The sequence below is a fragment of the Macrobrachium rosenbergii genome, chromosome 17, assembly GCF_040412425.1.
Source record: "Macrobrachium rosenbergii isolate ZJJX-2024 chromosome 17, ASM4041242v1, whole genome shotgun sequence".
In the NCBI taxonomy this organism is placed as follows: Eukaryota; Metazoa; Arthropoda; class Malacostraca; order Decapoda; family Palaemonidae; genus Macrobrachium; species Macrobrachium rosenbergii.
In genome coordinates, this window is record NC_089757.1 from 4,923,770 (window position 1) to 4,937,783 (window position 14,014).

The window sequence follows — 14,014 nt, forward strand, 5'->3', positions numbered from 1 at the left end:
ACTCATTTGGGTGAACCGTCAGGGTCGGCAGAACGCGCAACCTAGTAATTTTGGCGATGGTCAGAAGGCGGTAAAGTGAAATTAATGAGAATATAAAATTGGTCATTTTTTTCCTTCGGCATAAGAATATTTTACCCAATAAGTTTCCAACCGGTGACAGATCCACTGGAAGAGTTATGTTACTTGACATTCAATTAGTTAATTATTATTTACTTTTAAACATAACGTTTTAACTAAGAAACTTGTTTTCAAAATGGATAATCACATTTTGATGCCCTCACTTACGTTAAGGCATCACAAGATGCCGAAAGAATCGTACGTGCGACATCGCCTTTCACACAGACAAATTTTTTCGGCACCTTGTGATGCCTTGCAGCCTGTAACGGTGCTCATGCTGTCACACGCCCTAAATCGTTTCTGACGCAAGCTGGCCTTTTTTTTTTTTTTTTTTTTTTTTTTCACTTGAGAAAGCAGTGCTTCCACGAATTTAGTTAGGTAACGGATGAATAATTCCATTTCACATGCACTCCCTGCTTATCATTCTAACCGACGTTTCAGAGGCAGTTGCTTTTTTCCCCGTAGATAGGTCTAAAACACTGTAGCTCACATTCTGGAATTTATTTAGGCCTATTCAACTTTAAATGGAAAATTTAGTTCTTTTAACATATTTTTCGTATAATATAACGTTAGTACTTAAGGTCAAGCATACTTGCGTTTGTTGATTCAATTCGTATTGACCCCACCCGGAAAAGCCTTCGTTTCCAGCCTTCCGTTGTAAACAAAGGTGCCGACATTTAGCCGCAAGATAACAAATACAAGTGTCGTTAGTGTTTAGCCAGTATTGGCTCCTTGCACAGATCGTTAGGCCGGACAGCAAAAGATGCCAGAAAATGTGGCCGTGTGATTCAACAGTATTCTTTTCTTGATGAAGATGCTGCAGCTCTGCAGTGGAAATGAAGAGATTCAACAACAGCTTGAATAACTTGTATCAGTGTATGTATTTGCCAACCACTGTCATTGAAGGATAGAGACCTTTTTGGGGGCAGGCAGTCACATTAGTCGTACAGATGCTGCTAGCCTGAGTAGTACCAGGATCACAACTCGTAAAAGCAAAGTTAATTTTTATCATTTTCCTGCCAAAGCTGTCGAACAGCATGGGAGGTGATGGCTTCCTTCAAAGTTTAATATTTATCTTAAGGACGTAGGTTTCTTCAACAAAGGTCGGGTGTCTCGCTATAATGACGCACATTCATGGTATCCAGCAAAAAGGGGGTCTAATGATTTACATTTATGGTATCTAACAGAACGGGGGTTAATGACGCACGTTGATGGTATCAGGCAAAATGGGCGTCAATGACGTAAATTGATGGTATCCAGCGAAACACGGGTTAATGACGTAAATTGATGGTATCCAGCAAAACGGGGATTAATGACGTATATTGATGGTATCCAGCAAAACGGGAAATAATGACGCACATTGATGGTATCCAGGAAAACGGGGGTTAATGACGTACAATGATGGCATCCAGCAAAATGGGGGTTAATGCCGTACATTGATGGCATCCAGGAAAACGGGGGTTAATGACGTACATTGATGGAATCCAGCAAAACGGGGGTTACTGACGTACATTGATGGCATCCAGCAAAACGGGGTTAATGACGTACATTGATGGCATCCAGCAAAACGGGTTTAATGACGTACATTGATGGCATCCAGCAGAACGGGGGTTAATGACGTACATTGATGGCATCCAGCAAAACCGGGGTTAATGACGTACATTGATGGTATCCATCAAACGGGGGTTAAGGAATAGAGATGCGAAGACTTCAGGTTATGGAAACGCGTTTGGGTATTATACGAAAGAGTCGGGGACTGGTATTCAAGAGTGTGGGGTGTAGGCAAGTGGGTGTAGAAAAGCTTGTATACAAATATGGAATATGCATAATATGAAAAAAGGGATGATACAAATATGCGAAAGGAAAAATAAATGAAAATGGTGTAAAACATTTTTGTTTTGCCTCATATAAAAGTATTGACATTCATAAATATTTTTATGTAATATATATATGTATATATATATAGTGAAATAGTGTCAGTAATAGGGTGGATACTTAGAAATTATTTAAAATTTTCGTCATTAATTTTAGTCAGATAATTACGTTCTATTTAGCAGATAAATTTATTCAATTCATCATCGATATATATATATATATATATATATATATATATATATATATATATATATATATATATATATATATATATATATATATATATATATATATATATATATATCCATACTAGGAAACGAACGTTTTCTACTGTAACTAGATCAAACAATGAAACAAAGGTGGAAATAGATAAGAGTAACAAAACCCTGATAGATCAGTCTCAAAGAAAAATAACCACTTTGTAAGGAGAAACTAATATAGCAAAGAACCAAGAAATGTTTACAGATATTTGTTCAAATTCATCTGAGATATTAAGAGAAATATAAACATTAGAAGATAATACAAGCACCACAGAAATATTAGAAGATAGTTATGATGAATTAGAAGCTAAAGAAAAAAAGATGCCTTTAGAGAGAACTCCTACCAAGACCAACAAAAAACCAACTATTATTAGAGATACATCCATTAAAATAATGCGGGAGACCCGAAGAAAGAACAAAAATAAACAAAATTATAAGAATATATACCTTTGTCCCCTAAAGTAATAATAAAACCAAATGGAAACAGATACCCAGAACATCAAAGAAATAGTAGAGAACAAACCACTGACAAGAATGATTATGTGATGGGAGAAGAGATGACTTCATCACCAATAATAGGTGCAGCAAGAGTAAACGACGAAACGACACATGAAAACACATGTGGATGTAATGAATGTTTCATTGAACTCTGCAACAAGAACAAAAGCATAACAAAGGACAGTTTATCAGACACTGTACGAAATTTTATAAGATACAGAAATAAAGAAACTACTAGTTTAGATACTCACGAAAAGGGCTGTATGTGCATTGGACACACAATGTCTTGCAAAGAAAAACGAATAAATGTTGTAAATAGAATTTTTAGAAAAAATGCAAATTGATGATCCACAAAAAGAAAATAACATTTGAACACACTAACGTTATACTTTCAGTAATTATATTATACAAGGAACGTAAATGGTCTACAGACCAGATTACATTTGGGAGAAATACAACGATTACTAAGGGAATATGAACCAATGATACTATGTTTACAACATGTCAACAAAACAATATCAACAATAGGTAAATATACTTTAGTATCTACATATAGAGAAGAAGAAGGAAATTTAGTTACTGCTATATATGTACATAACAAAGTATGTTATGACAGAGTACCTGTAAACTTTACTGACTTGCAAATATCTAGTATTAAAATAAGAATAAAAAACGATAATTACATCATTTATAATTTATACAACCAACCTAATAAAAATTACGACATTGATAAACTTAAAGATTTACTTAACAATACCAAGGAACCTACATTGATAGTAGGTGATTTTAATGCTCACAACCCAATAGTGCTTCAGTATTCACAGCAGAATTGTGTGGAATTGCATCAGCTAGAAAAATAATTAAAAAAACATCATCAAAAATTTTGTGACTTTTAGTGACTCGAGAAACGCTATAGAAGCTATTCAGAGTTACAAGTAAAAAAATATTATACTACAACAAATTAAATTATTTCTCCATAATTTATATAATACTGGAAAAAATGTAGAAATATGGTGGATCCCTGCCCATGTAGGGATCAAAGGAAATGAAGATGCAGCCAAAGAAGCAACTCATGACAAGATCAAATGTGAATATCCCTGTTACTGATTATGTAACATATAAAAATGGGTATCATAAATAAATGGCAATATATATGGAATGAAGAACCTGAAAGTAATAAATTAAAACAAATAAAACGTAATGCTAAAAAATGGAGTTCATCATATCAGAGAGAGAGACACGCACAAGTGATTCTAATGCGTCTCAGAATAGGCCATACTCGTCTGACACATGGGTACTTAATGAGCAGCCCACGTGGCCAGGCTCTCAAGTGCTCAGAGTGACGGTGATGATAACGGTCAGACATGCGTTATGTGAGTGTCCAAAGTATGACTAACAGCGACTGTCAACTTTTGGAAATAAGTCAGTGGAGGAAATGTTGTCAGAATCTTTTACATTTTCAGTCGTTCCGATTTTGATGTTCATGAGGACTGTAATTTAATTAATAGAATATAAAAATAAATAAATAATAAAAGCACGAAAACCCTTTTAGCATTTGTCAAATTTTAAAAAAGCCAAATTTTAAAATAAGTAATTATTACTTAACTTATATTCTGAATTTTAATATACCTTTTTAGAGTGCATGTAAGGAAGCCTGAGTGAATGTATTTATTGTACGTATGTGTTCCAGTGTGAGAGCATGTGCCTATGTGCAGTTTTTAATATTTTAATTCGTTCATCATCGCACTGAATGACCTATTGGGTACTAGTGCTTGGCCTCAGGCCTTGACCTGGTATTTTAATCTAATCCTTCGGACCAGCCCTATGAGAGCTGAAAGTCAGCTCAGTGGTCTGGTTAAACTACTTTGATGATAATAATAATAATAATAATAATAATAATAATAATAATAATAATAATAATAGACACGCTGCCATGTATACCCCCAACCCCCGTTACCTCTTCCCCTCTACCGACTTTTTGTTTCTAACTATTTTATTCCTAATGGTGTTTTTGCAACTGCCTATTAGTTTGAAATTATATAGCTTCCTGTTGATGATTGTAATGGTGTTGTTGTCCGGGACTGTAATTATTTTCTTCCCTTTCAAATGTTCCTTTTCCATCCCTTCCCTCTCCCCAAAATCATTTTTTCTTGCCTTGATGTGTGCCCGTTCCCAGCAGTACTTAGGGTATCCTAATCTCCTAAAACTCTCCCTGAGGTATCCCACCTCTTCGTCTAAGAATTCGGGACTGCAAATCCTATAAGCCCTGATGGCCAACCCTGTCATTACTCCTATTGTAATTTCCTTCCTATGACTATTTCCCTTCCCTTTTTACCAGTACATCCAAAAAAGGAATTTCCCCGCCTTCTCTTCTATAGTGAACTTGGTTTGTTCATTTAGTTTGTTTATGTTTTCTAAGAACTTGTGTAGGTCTTCCTTTCTCCATTATAAATAATCAAGATGTCATCCACTATCTTAACCACTTGATGATGTAACTACAGGTTGAAAGAGCCAACAACTGCCAGTGCGTTAGCGTTCCTAGGAAACTTGTACTCAGTTACTGGAGGTTTTCAGCTTTTATGTTATTTTTTAGGTTCCTTTCTTCCAGTGGCGTACGGCTCACGTTTGGTGTGCGGCTCACTTTCCACATTAACCTTACGGTCCCATTGGAAATTGCGCGATCAGAGACATTTCAAAATGGGCATGATGTCACCGACCAGGAAAAAAATGCAAAAAACGCCAACTACGAAGCCCAGGCTTCTTGTTTTTCTTTGTGACTAAATTTTCGGCAGATGTGAAGTGGAAGGCATGAAGTCATGCCGTGCCTCTGATTTCCTGTTAAAAGTCCCAAGATTTTAGGTTAAGATTTATACGTTTTTGAGCTCAATTTTCCTGTGCGTGCCCCAGGTTATGAGGTCTCTCTCTCTCTCTCTCTCTCTCTCTCTCTCTCTCTCTCTCTCTCTCTCTCTCTCTCTCTCTGATTGTACAAACCGAATATTCTGTTCTTTGATCAAATCATTGTCTTTATATTATTTTTTTTTTTTTAAGATTTACTAACACACAGACCTTTGTAAACTAAAATTGTAGAAAAACTGTAAGGTAAAATGACAGAATTACTGTAATAGGATTCATATTATGCATACATCAAGTCGAAAAGTCCTGAACATGGTTAGAAAAATAATAAAAGAATTTCGAAATATATTAAGCAACCTTTTAAAGCTGTGTCTAAATTGAAGAACAACAAATGTTAAAGCTCTAACTGTTGAAGGTTACGTATACACACAAACACACATATATATATATATTGTATATATATACACATACATACATACGTATGTATGCGTGTATGTATGTATGTATGTATCGGCATTAAATGCGTCCTCGTTAAGAACATGTAGTTATTATTACCTCAAACAAGGAGTTTTATGTTTTTAATCCGGTGTGTTCATCTGTTCGTTAACTGAAAACAAAAACTGTTGGATGAGTTATTTTTTTGGGCTGGGGAGAGACGGGGACGTAGGCTTTGAAATTTGAGAGGTAATGGGCAACAATGAAATAGGAATTCAACCTTATTCAGAACTCTTGAACTATGCAAGATGAAGACTTCAAATTTGGCACACATACTCCGCTAATAAAGCTGAAGTGCAGAGCGAGGTCCAAGTCATTCTTGGAGGTCAAAGGTCAAATATGAATTTGACATAGTCCATAATTTTTTAACTATACTAGCCAGAAACATCAAACTTGCATGCAAAATTCACTATTGATGCCATTGTGGAGAGTGAGTTCAAGGTTAAATGTCAGACTAAAAGGTCAAAGGTCAACTAAGAATTTAACTTGGCCAGAACTGTGTAACTTTACGAGATATAACTTCATATTTGTCAATCAACAAACGGTGGTAACATTTTAACCTTGTTCATAACTTTGGAACTATAAGAGATAGAGATTTTATATTTGGCATGCATTACCTAATCAATAATGGCAGTGTGCAAAGGGAGGTTGGAGTCAAGTTTATACCAAATGATGGAACTGTCAAACTGAATTAAGCCTTGGCAATAACTTTCGAATTATGCGAGAGATGGACTGAACATCTGACTCGCGTGCTTTAGGAGAAGGTACCTGTTATGGGGTGAATTGGCCACCCTTGGCGGACGTTTGCGGTCTCAGAACACATTTTTTAAAGAATATTTTTGCAGACATTTCTATTTTTTTTTTCTCTTATATCATCAGATGTCTTATTTTCTTCTCTCAGCACAACCTAACCCCAGTTTCCTACGATTTCTCATTGCTTTGAGAAGGATGTGTTTACCGATTCACGTTACAAATTTCACCATATTTCTTAGCTCGATCAATAGAAGCAGCATGATATCCGATTTCTACTATCTCGATTCACATTAATTAGACTGTTCATAAATTTCATCCTGACGAAGAGCTTTTGTACAGAGAAGATTCTTGTAGCACAGACCCTAGTTTAATGAGATACGGCACCTTGATGTCGGGTTGAGATATATTAATTATATATATATATATATATATATATATATATATATATATATATATATATATATATATATATTTATATTTATATATATATATATTTATATTTATATTTATATATATATATTTATATTTATATATATATATATATATATATATATATATATATATATATATTTATATATATATACATATATATATGTGTGTGTATATATATACACACTGAAATAGCTGATTATTGAGCTCTTATATATTTTTCCATTAGATCCCATCATATGAAAGTGTTCTCCAGCCTCTCCTCTCACCATGTTCAGCATTTTGGCCAGCCAGAATACCTATAGTTTGTGTATGAGACCCCCTATTAAATTTTTTTAGGTAAGAATTTAGTTTCCAAGTCATGTTTTCTTGCTATATCGGCTATTAATGCTTTATATGGGGTTTTCATGTACAAAAATGCTAAAGTTTTTGCGTGTTTGTTTATTATCCTGTACATAACTGACTCGGAGGCAGCCTGGTTAACCCGGTACCCAGGCTGTTTCTCTTCACTTTAAACCTTTTTTTTTATTACTGTTACGGCTATTGTTCCGTTACCTCTCCTCTCAGGCATTTTCGTAGCACCCGCTGGGTGAAAATTGGTATTCCTATTAAGGCCTTGTACTCTCAGTCAGTCTCATAACACCCGCAGAGTCACCACTTCCCAGAATTTCGCCATAAAAACAATCTTTTTGACTTAGTTTGGAAAGATTTTTATTTATTACTCTACTCCATTCTCGTGCAGTTGCATAACATGCGCTGTGTTACCACTAACCACATTTGACCTGTAAAAATCAGCGATCATTTTAAGGCTTAGTTTTTATGCTGTTTATTACACTGATGCTGAACTGGATCATTCTTTTCCAGTTTCCGTTTTCCGGATTAATCTTTGATTAGATTCCTTCTCTTTCGTGTTTTGTACATTAAAAAAAAAGTATATCTTAGTTTAACCAGACCACTGAGCTGATTAACAGCTCTCCTAGAGAGGGCTGGCCCAAAGGATTAGATTTATTTTACATGGCTAAGAACCAATTGGTTACCTAGCAACGGGACCTACAGCTTATTGTGGAATCCGAACCACATTATAGCGAGAAATGAATTTCTATCACCAGAAATAAATTCCTCTTATTCTTCATTGGCCGGTCGGAGATTCGAACTCGCGGCCAGCGGAGTGCTAGCTGAGAACGGAACCCGCTCGCCCAACAAGGAAGTATGTGTTTTTGTACATGGCGTTCAGTAGTTAGTCCTGTATTGATAATAGAAAAGGTCTTTTTATCTGTATTTTTTATGGCTATCCTTTGTGTAATAAATACTGACTAAAATATAGAGAGCTTCTTATCCAATGAACATAAGTGTATTTGAACTGTAACGTAGATTAAACTGTAACTGTAACGTAGATTAAACTGTAAAACTGGAGACTACTACCGCGTCCCTCTGGTTCGGCACCCACCAGTTTACGCGCAAAATGAGCTCCGTGTTTAGTACAACCTTGGTACAACACTTGTGAATAAAGGTAAAAGGTTAAACGAAAGACGGTAGATATCATAAGCATAAACAAAAGGCGGTAAATATTCCGGTCAACGATTGGCGGGAACCAGTTCGCGGTAGCAGTCTTCAGTTTTACCTAGTAAACTGGTGTAAGAATATTTTCTCTCTCTCTCTCTCTCTCTCTCTCTCTCTCTCTCTCTCTCTCTCTCTCTCTCTCTCTTACTGCGAAGAGATGACCTTGCGATGTAAGAAAGACGTTTTTAAGCCACTGCATTTTTACTTTTACATTCAGGTTATTATATATGCTTCGTCGGCAAATTTTGCTTTGAGGTCACAATCCTGATGACACTGCTCAAGCTTAAAATTGAGAAAGGATGAGGAAAGGTACAGGTCCAGGGTATCGGGAAAGTTCTCCCTGCATTAATGAAGCTTAATACGTATTGAAATGCGCACGCATACTCATGGTCACACGATAAGTGTTGGGTCTGGTCAGTGAAATGCCAGACGCCGTCGCCACACAAGTCCCTCCAACATTCGTGAGGTGGGGCATAGGTCTAACAACCTCATCCCAAAATAATTACCGAGGACCAGAAAGCTAACACTATTAACGCCGCCGCCTCTGAGCGGGAAAGATTTTACTGAGAATAGAGAGAATGAGAGGCTCAACTTCTTACCTTCAACACACAAATATATATAATATATATATATATATATATATATATATATATATATATATATATATATATATATATATATATATATATATATATATATATATATATATATATATATATATATATACAGTATAATTTATTGTATTCGTGTATTTTCTGATAACCACAATAGCCTGTTAGCTACGTGGCATATAAATGAAGACACCCCTTCCCTTTGGAGGTAGGATTCGAGGTGCCTGTATGAAACTATTGTCGTTATACATGCAGTCATACTCATACATAAAACTACGTTACTTTTTTTGAATGTGCATATTTCTTTGCTGTCCAATGTTCACTTTATGGTTATTCTCTCCTTTCTTTTGTAGAAGATCTCTTTGTGGTGATTGTTCCATATGGATATGTGTATATTTTACTTAATAATAATAATAATAACTGCAGTACTATATTTGTTTTAATACCCATTCAGGGAGGATGAACTTGTGGTTCTAAAAGCCACGTGATTTTTGCATGACAGTATTTTATAAGATTTTCGTTCATTTCTCCTTTTAAAATATAAAAAAAAACTGACATCTCGAGATATTTAATATATATATTGTAGTTTAACAGAATGCCTATTTTAATTGACCAGCATTTAATAGTTGGCAAATCGTCATGAATCTCATCGTGGACATCGTAACAGGTACAGTGATACTTGGTTAAGTATACCTTAGTTTTACCAGACCACTGAGCTGATTAACAGCTCTCCTACGGCTGGCCCGAAGGATTAGACTTATTTTAAGTGGCTAAGAACCAATTGGTTATTTAGCAACGGGACCTACAGCTTATTGTGGAATCCGAACCACATTATAGCAAGAAATGAATTTCTATCGCCAGAAATAAATTCCTCTAACTCTTCATCAGCCGGCCGGGGAATCGAACTCCGGCCCAGCGAGTGCCAGTCCACAGCTCTACCGACTCACCCAACGAAGAGCTATGATACTTTAACAGCAAGAGAGCCTTCGGTGCCAAACGGACACTCCCTTTCTCCCGGCGCCAGTGCGACGCCCTACTTGCTATATTATGTTACTCTTTGGAGCTCCAGTAACGGACGATTCCAAGTACAAGCTGCTGCTTGCGCCTTCGAATCCCCTGGGTACCAGTATGCGCTCAAAAACTTCCGTTAGAGACATTCGTTGGACATCGCTCATCGAGAAAGGATCCGTCATCGTCAGTCAAAAGAAAGCTAAACCGCAGCTCGAGTATAGAGAGAGAGAGAGGGAGAGGGTGTGTGTGTCATTGCAGCTTGGATAAAGTTCCTACTTTGACAATGACCTAGTCTGTGTGTTCAGTCCTATTTCCCCAAATAACATGTTTTCATTCGTCTCTTGCATAAAATTCACTATTTCCTCGTAAATATCTCGAATTGTTCTCTGCATTGGTCTCCAACTGCCTGCACTAATAAACAAACGGGATTATACTGACTGCATGCATTGAAAATCAATCATACAATATCTATGGGGAAATCGTCCACTCATAGTTCAGTTATATAGATTTTCTGCCGTCAATCAGACTCTTCGTGTCTGGGGTATTGATCCTTAGAGATACTTGAATTACCCAGCTCACTCTAACCATTCTCTCTCTACAGCTCCTCCTGCAGCATTCGATTTAAAACTGAAAAGATTCACTTACTCTGCCTCCTCTTAAAGTGCATAATCTTGAATTATATTTTTGCGAAAATATTTCCAGCAGTAACATTGACTGAGTCGGGAGTAATCAAACAATAGAGACGGTTGTGGTTATAAACAGAAACTGGAATAAATCAGTTTTAACTTGAACAAACAGAGAGAGAGAGAGAGAGAGAGAGAGAGAGAGAGAGAGAGAGAGAGAGAGAGTTGTGATCTTTTGAACTCAGACTGAAGACAAAAAGGAATTTTGCAACCATCTTACTGAGACTGAAGAGGTGATTGGTCCTTATTGTATGAATGTGTGTGTTTGTTATCTTCGAGTTTTCATTCTATGGATTTAAACAAAGTCCCGACCAGCCAAGAAGGTTTGAATTCTTGCGAATGTGGCCTCAAGAGTGAAAAGAATTTTGTGCCATGTACTGATGATAAGGTCACTATGCGACGGATGGATGATACGTCTGATTTGTGTGTGTGTGTGTGCGTATTTGTATGCGTGTGTATGTGTACGTATGAGGGAGAGAGAGAGGTGTCTGTCAGGACTTAACATTTTTCTATTTCCTTTTAGGAAAACTGTTGACTAGACCACGGCATTCGTAGTATTAGAATATGAATTCGTAAGCTGCGTTGCTCCACCGTCATCAAATCCGGCTTTTTCATGCGTGGATGTACTTCCGATTCTTTTCATTCCTCTCTCCTCCAAACGAAAAAGTCTCCAGCGAATCCCAAGTCTTGATTTACTTAAGAAGAAGATGAGTTGTCACATTTCTCCTTCACTGGAGGTAGACATTTTCTCCAGATAAATAAGAGCCATGACGTGAACGATGATGATCTTAAGAATAATGGCATTTCGTTACCTCATACCTTATTTTTTGTTAGTAGCATAACCAGCGCAGCCTCGCCATCAAAATTAACTGCTAGACTTTGCTACTGCATTAATTGTTCAAGTTCACCGCTTACTGAATGTTAGTAGATGTGAGTTTAATATCAGGTAAAGGTAAAAGGGATCCTTTGTCGTGGCCCCATAAATTAAGTGAAAGTTACTGTACAATAAATTGAACTATTTATTATTGATTTATTGCACAATGGTTGGCATAAATATCAAGCAACTATTTGAATTAGTTTATTTTTGGCTAGTTTTTTACGGGTAATTTCAAATTAATTTATATATATATGTATATATATATGTATATATATGTATATAAAAATATATATGTATATATAAATATATATATATATGTATTATTTGTATGTGTATATATATATATGGGTGTGTATATGTATGTACGTATATGAATATACATACATATATGTATATATATATATATATATATATATATATATATATATATATATATATATATATATATATATATATATATATATATATATATATGACTATTTATCACATCACCGTGATTCATATACAATCAGAAAGCTACAAACGTCCTTTAATATCCAATTCGCTCTACCTCGGAAATAATATATTTTCATATATGTTACCGAAGGGGAATTTTTTAGTTGATAATAAGTCCACCGTCCCGTGGGGTCGAACCAGCGACGGACGAGGACTCAGGACTACAGGGACGCACTAACCCATTCTGATAATATATATATATATTTGTATGTGTATATATATATATATATATATATATTTTATTTGTATGTGAATATATACATACATACATGTGTATATGTATGTACATACATACATACATATATATATACATACATATACATACATACATACATACATATATATATATATATATATATATATATATATATATATATATATATATATATATATATATATATATATAATACAGAATGTGTGTGTCTATTCGACAGAAATCCATTTTCCCTAACAAAATGTCGAACAGTCACCGTCACGCTAATACTTGAGCTGCTGAATCATGAATGAATAACTCATTCAGAATACTCTGACTACATCAGGCACTTCATCCACCTCCACAGAAGGCCCATCAACATTGTCTCGGTCCCCTCCACACTCACTGCACTCACACCCCTCTCTTGCATACACGCTCATACTTCATGGATATTTTTCCCCTCGTTATCCAGTCTTTTGCCTTGCCACACATATAAGTTTTCCCCTTCTTCCTCCTCCTCCCTCCTAACACTTACGAATTATAAACTCTTTTTGCCAGCCTTTGTCTTCCATTCTTTCTACTTTACCAAACCTTTATCAAGTCGCTGATCCATCCTTTAGACTGCACTAACCAATGTACCACGTCTACAGATCTCTGCACATTAACAGTTTCCTTTTTTTTTCTTTTAATTCGCATTCATTGTAAACACTTTACCTCCCCAAAGGAGAGTTAACATAACGATACCTACTTACTGTATTATTCCACTTTGGTTTCCTTAAGTCACTCCGAGTCTTAGCCTCTTCCTGGTCACTCAGCCAACCTCATCCAGGTTAGCATTCATTAGTCCGTCTTCCTGGTTTCTGCTTACCTTCATAACCTTATCCTTACTCTCAGCTTGCTTCTCATACGAGCCCTTTGAACTGTTTTATTGGCTTCAGTAGTTCCACTCACTATTCTCCGTCAGGACAGTACAGTATAACCCGTAAACTTCAACCATTTCCAGACCCTTTCAGCATTCAGCCAGGTTTGTGTACCTTATTAGATATTAAGTACCCACATCGAGGATGCTTTCCTTTACGCCTTGTGTAGAAAATTATGACTTTTGCCACCCAGTATATATAAACATTAATTTACTGAATTCATATTCTTTGACCTCTCAAAAAGGCTTGGTGTTTTAAGGGAAGCAATTCATACACAGCACCCAACAAAATATGCTTGGACTGCGATTAGGGTGCATGGCTCACTTCCAAACTGGTGTTAAAGGGCATTGACTTTGGTATCTTTTGGTTGGCAAGATTGCGTGT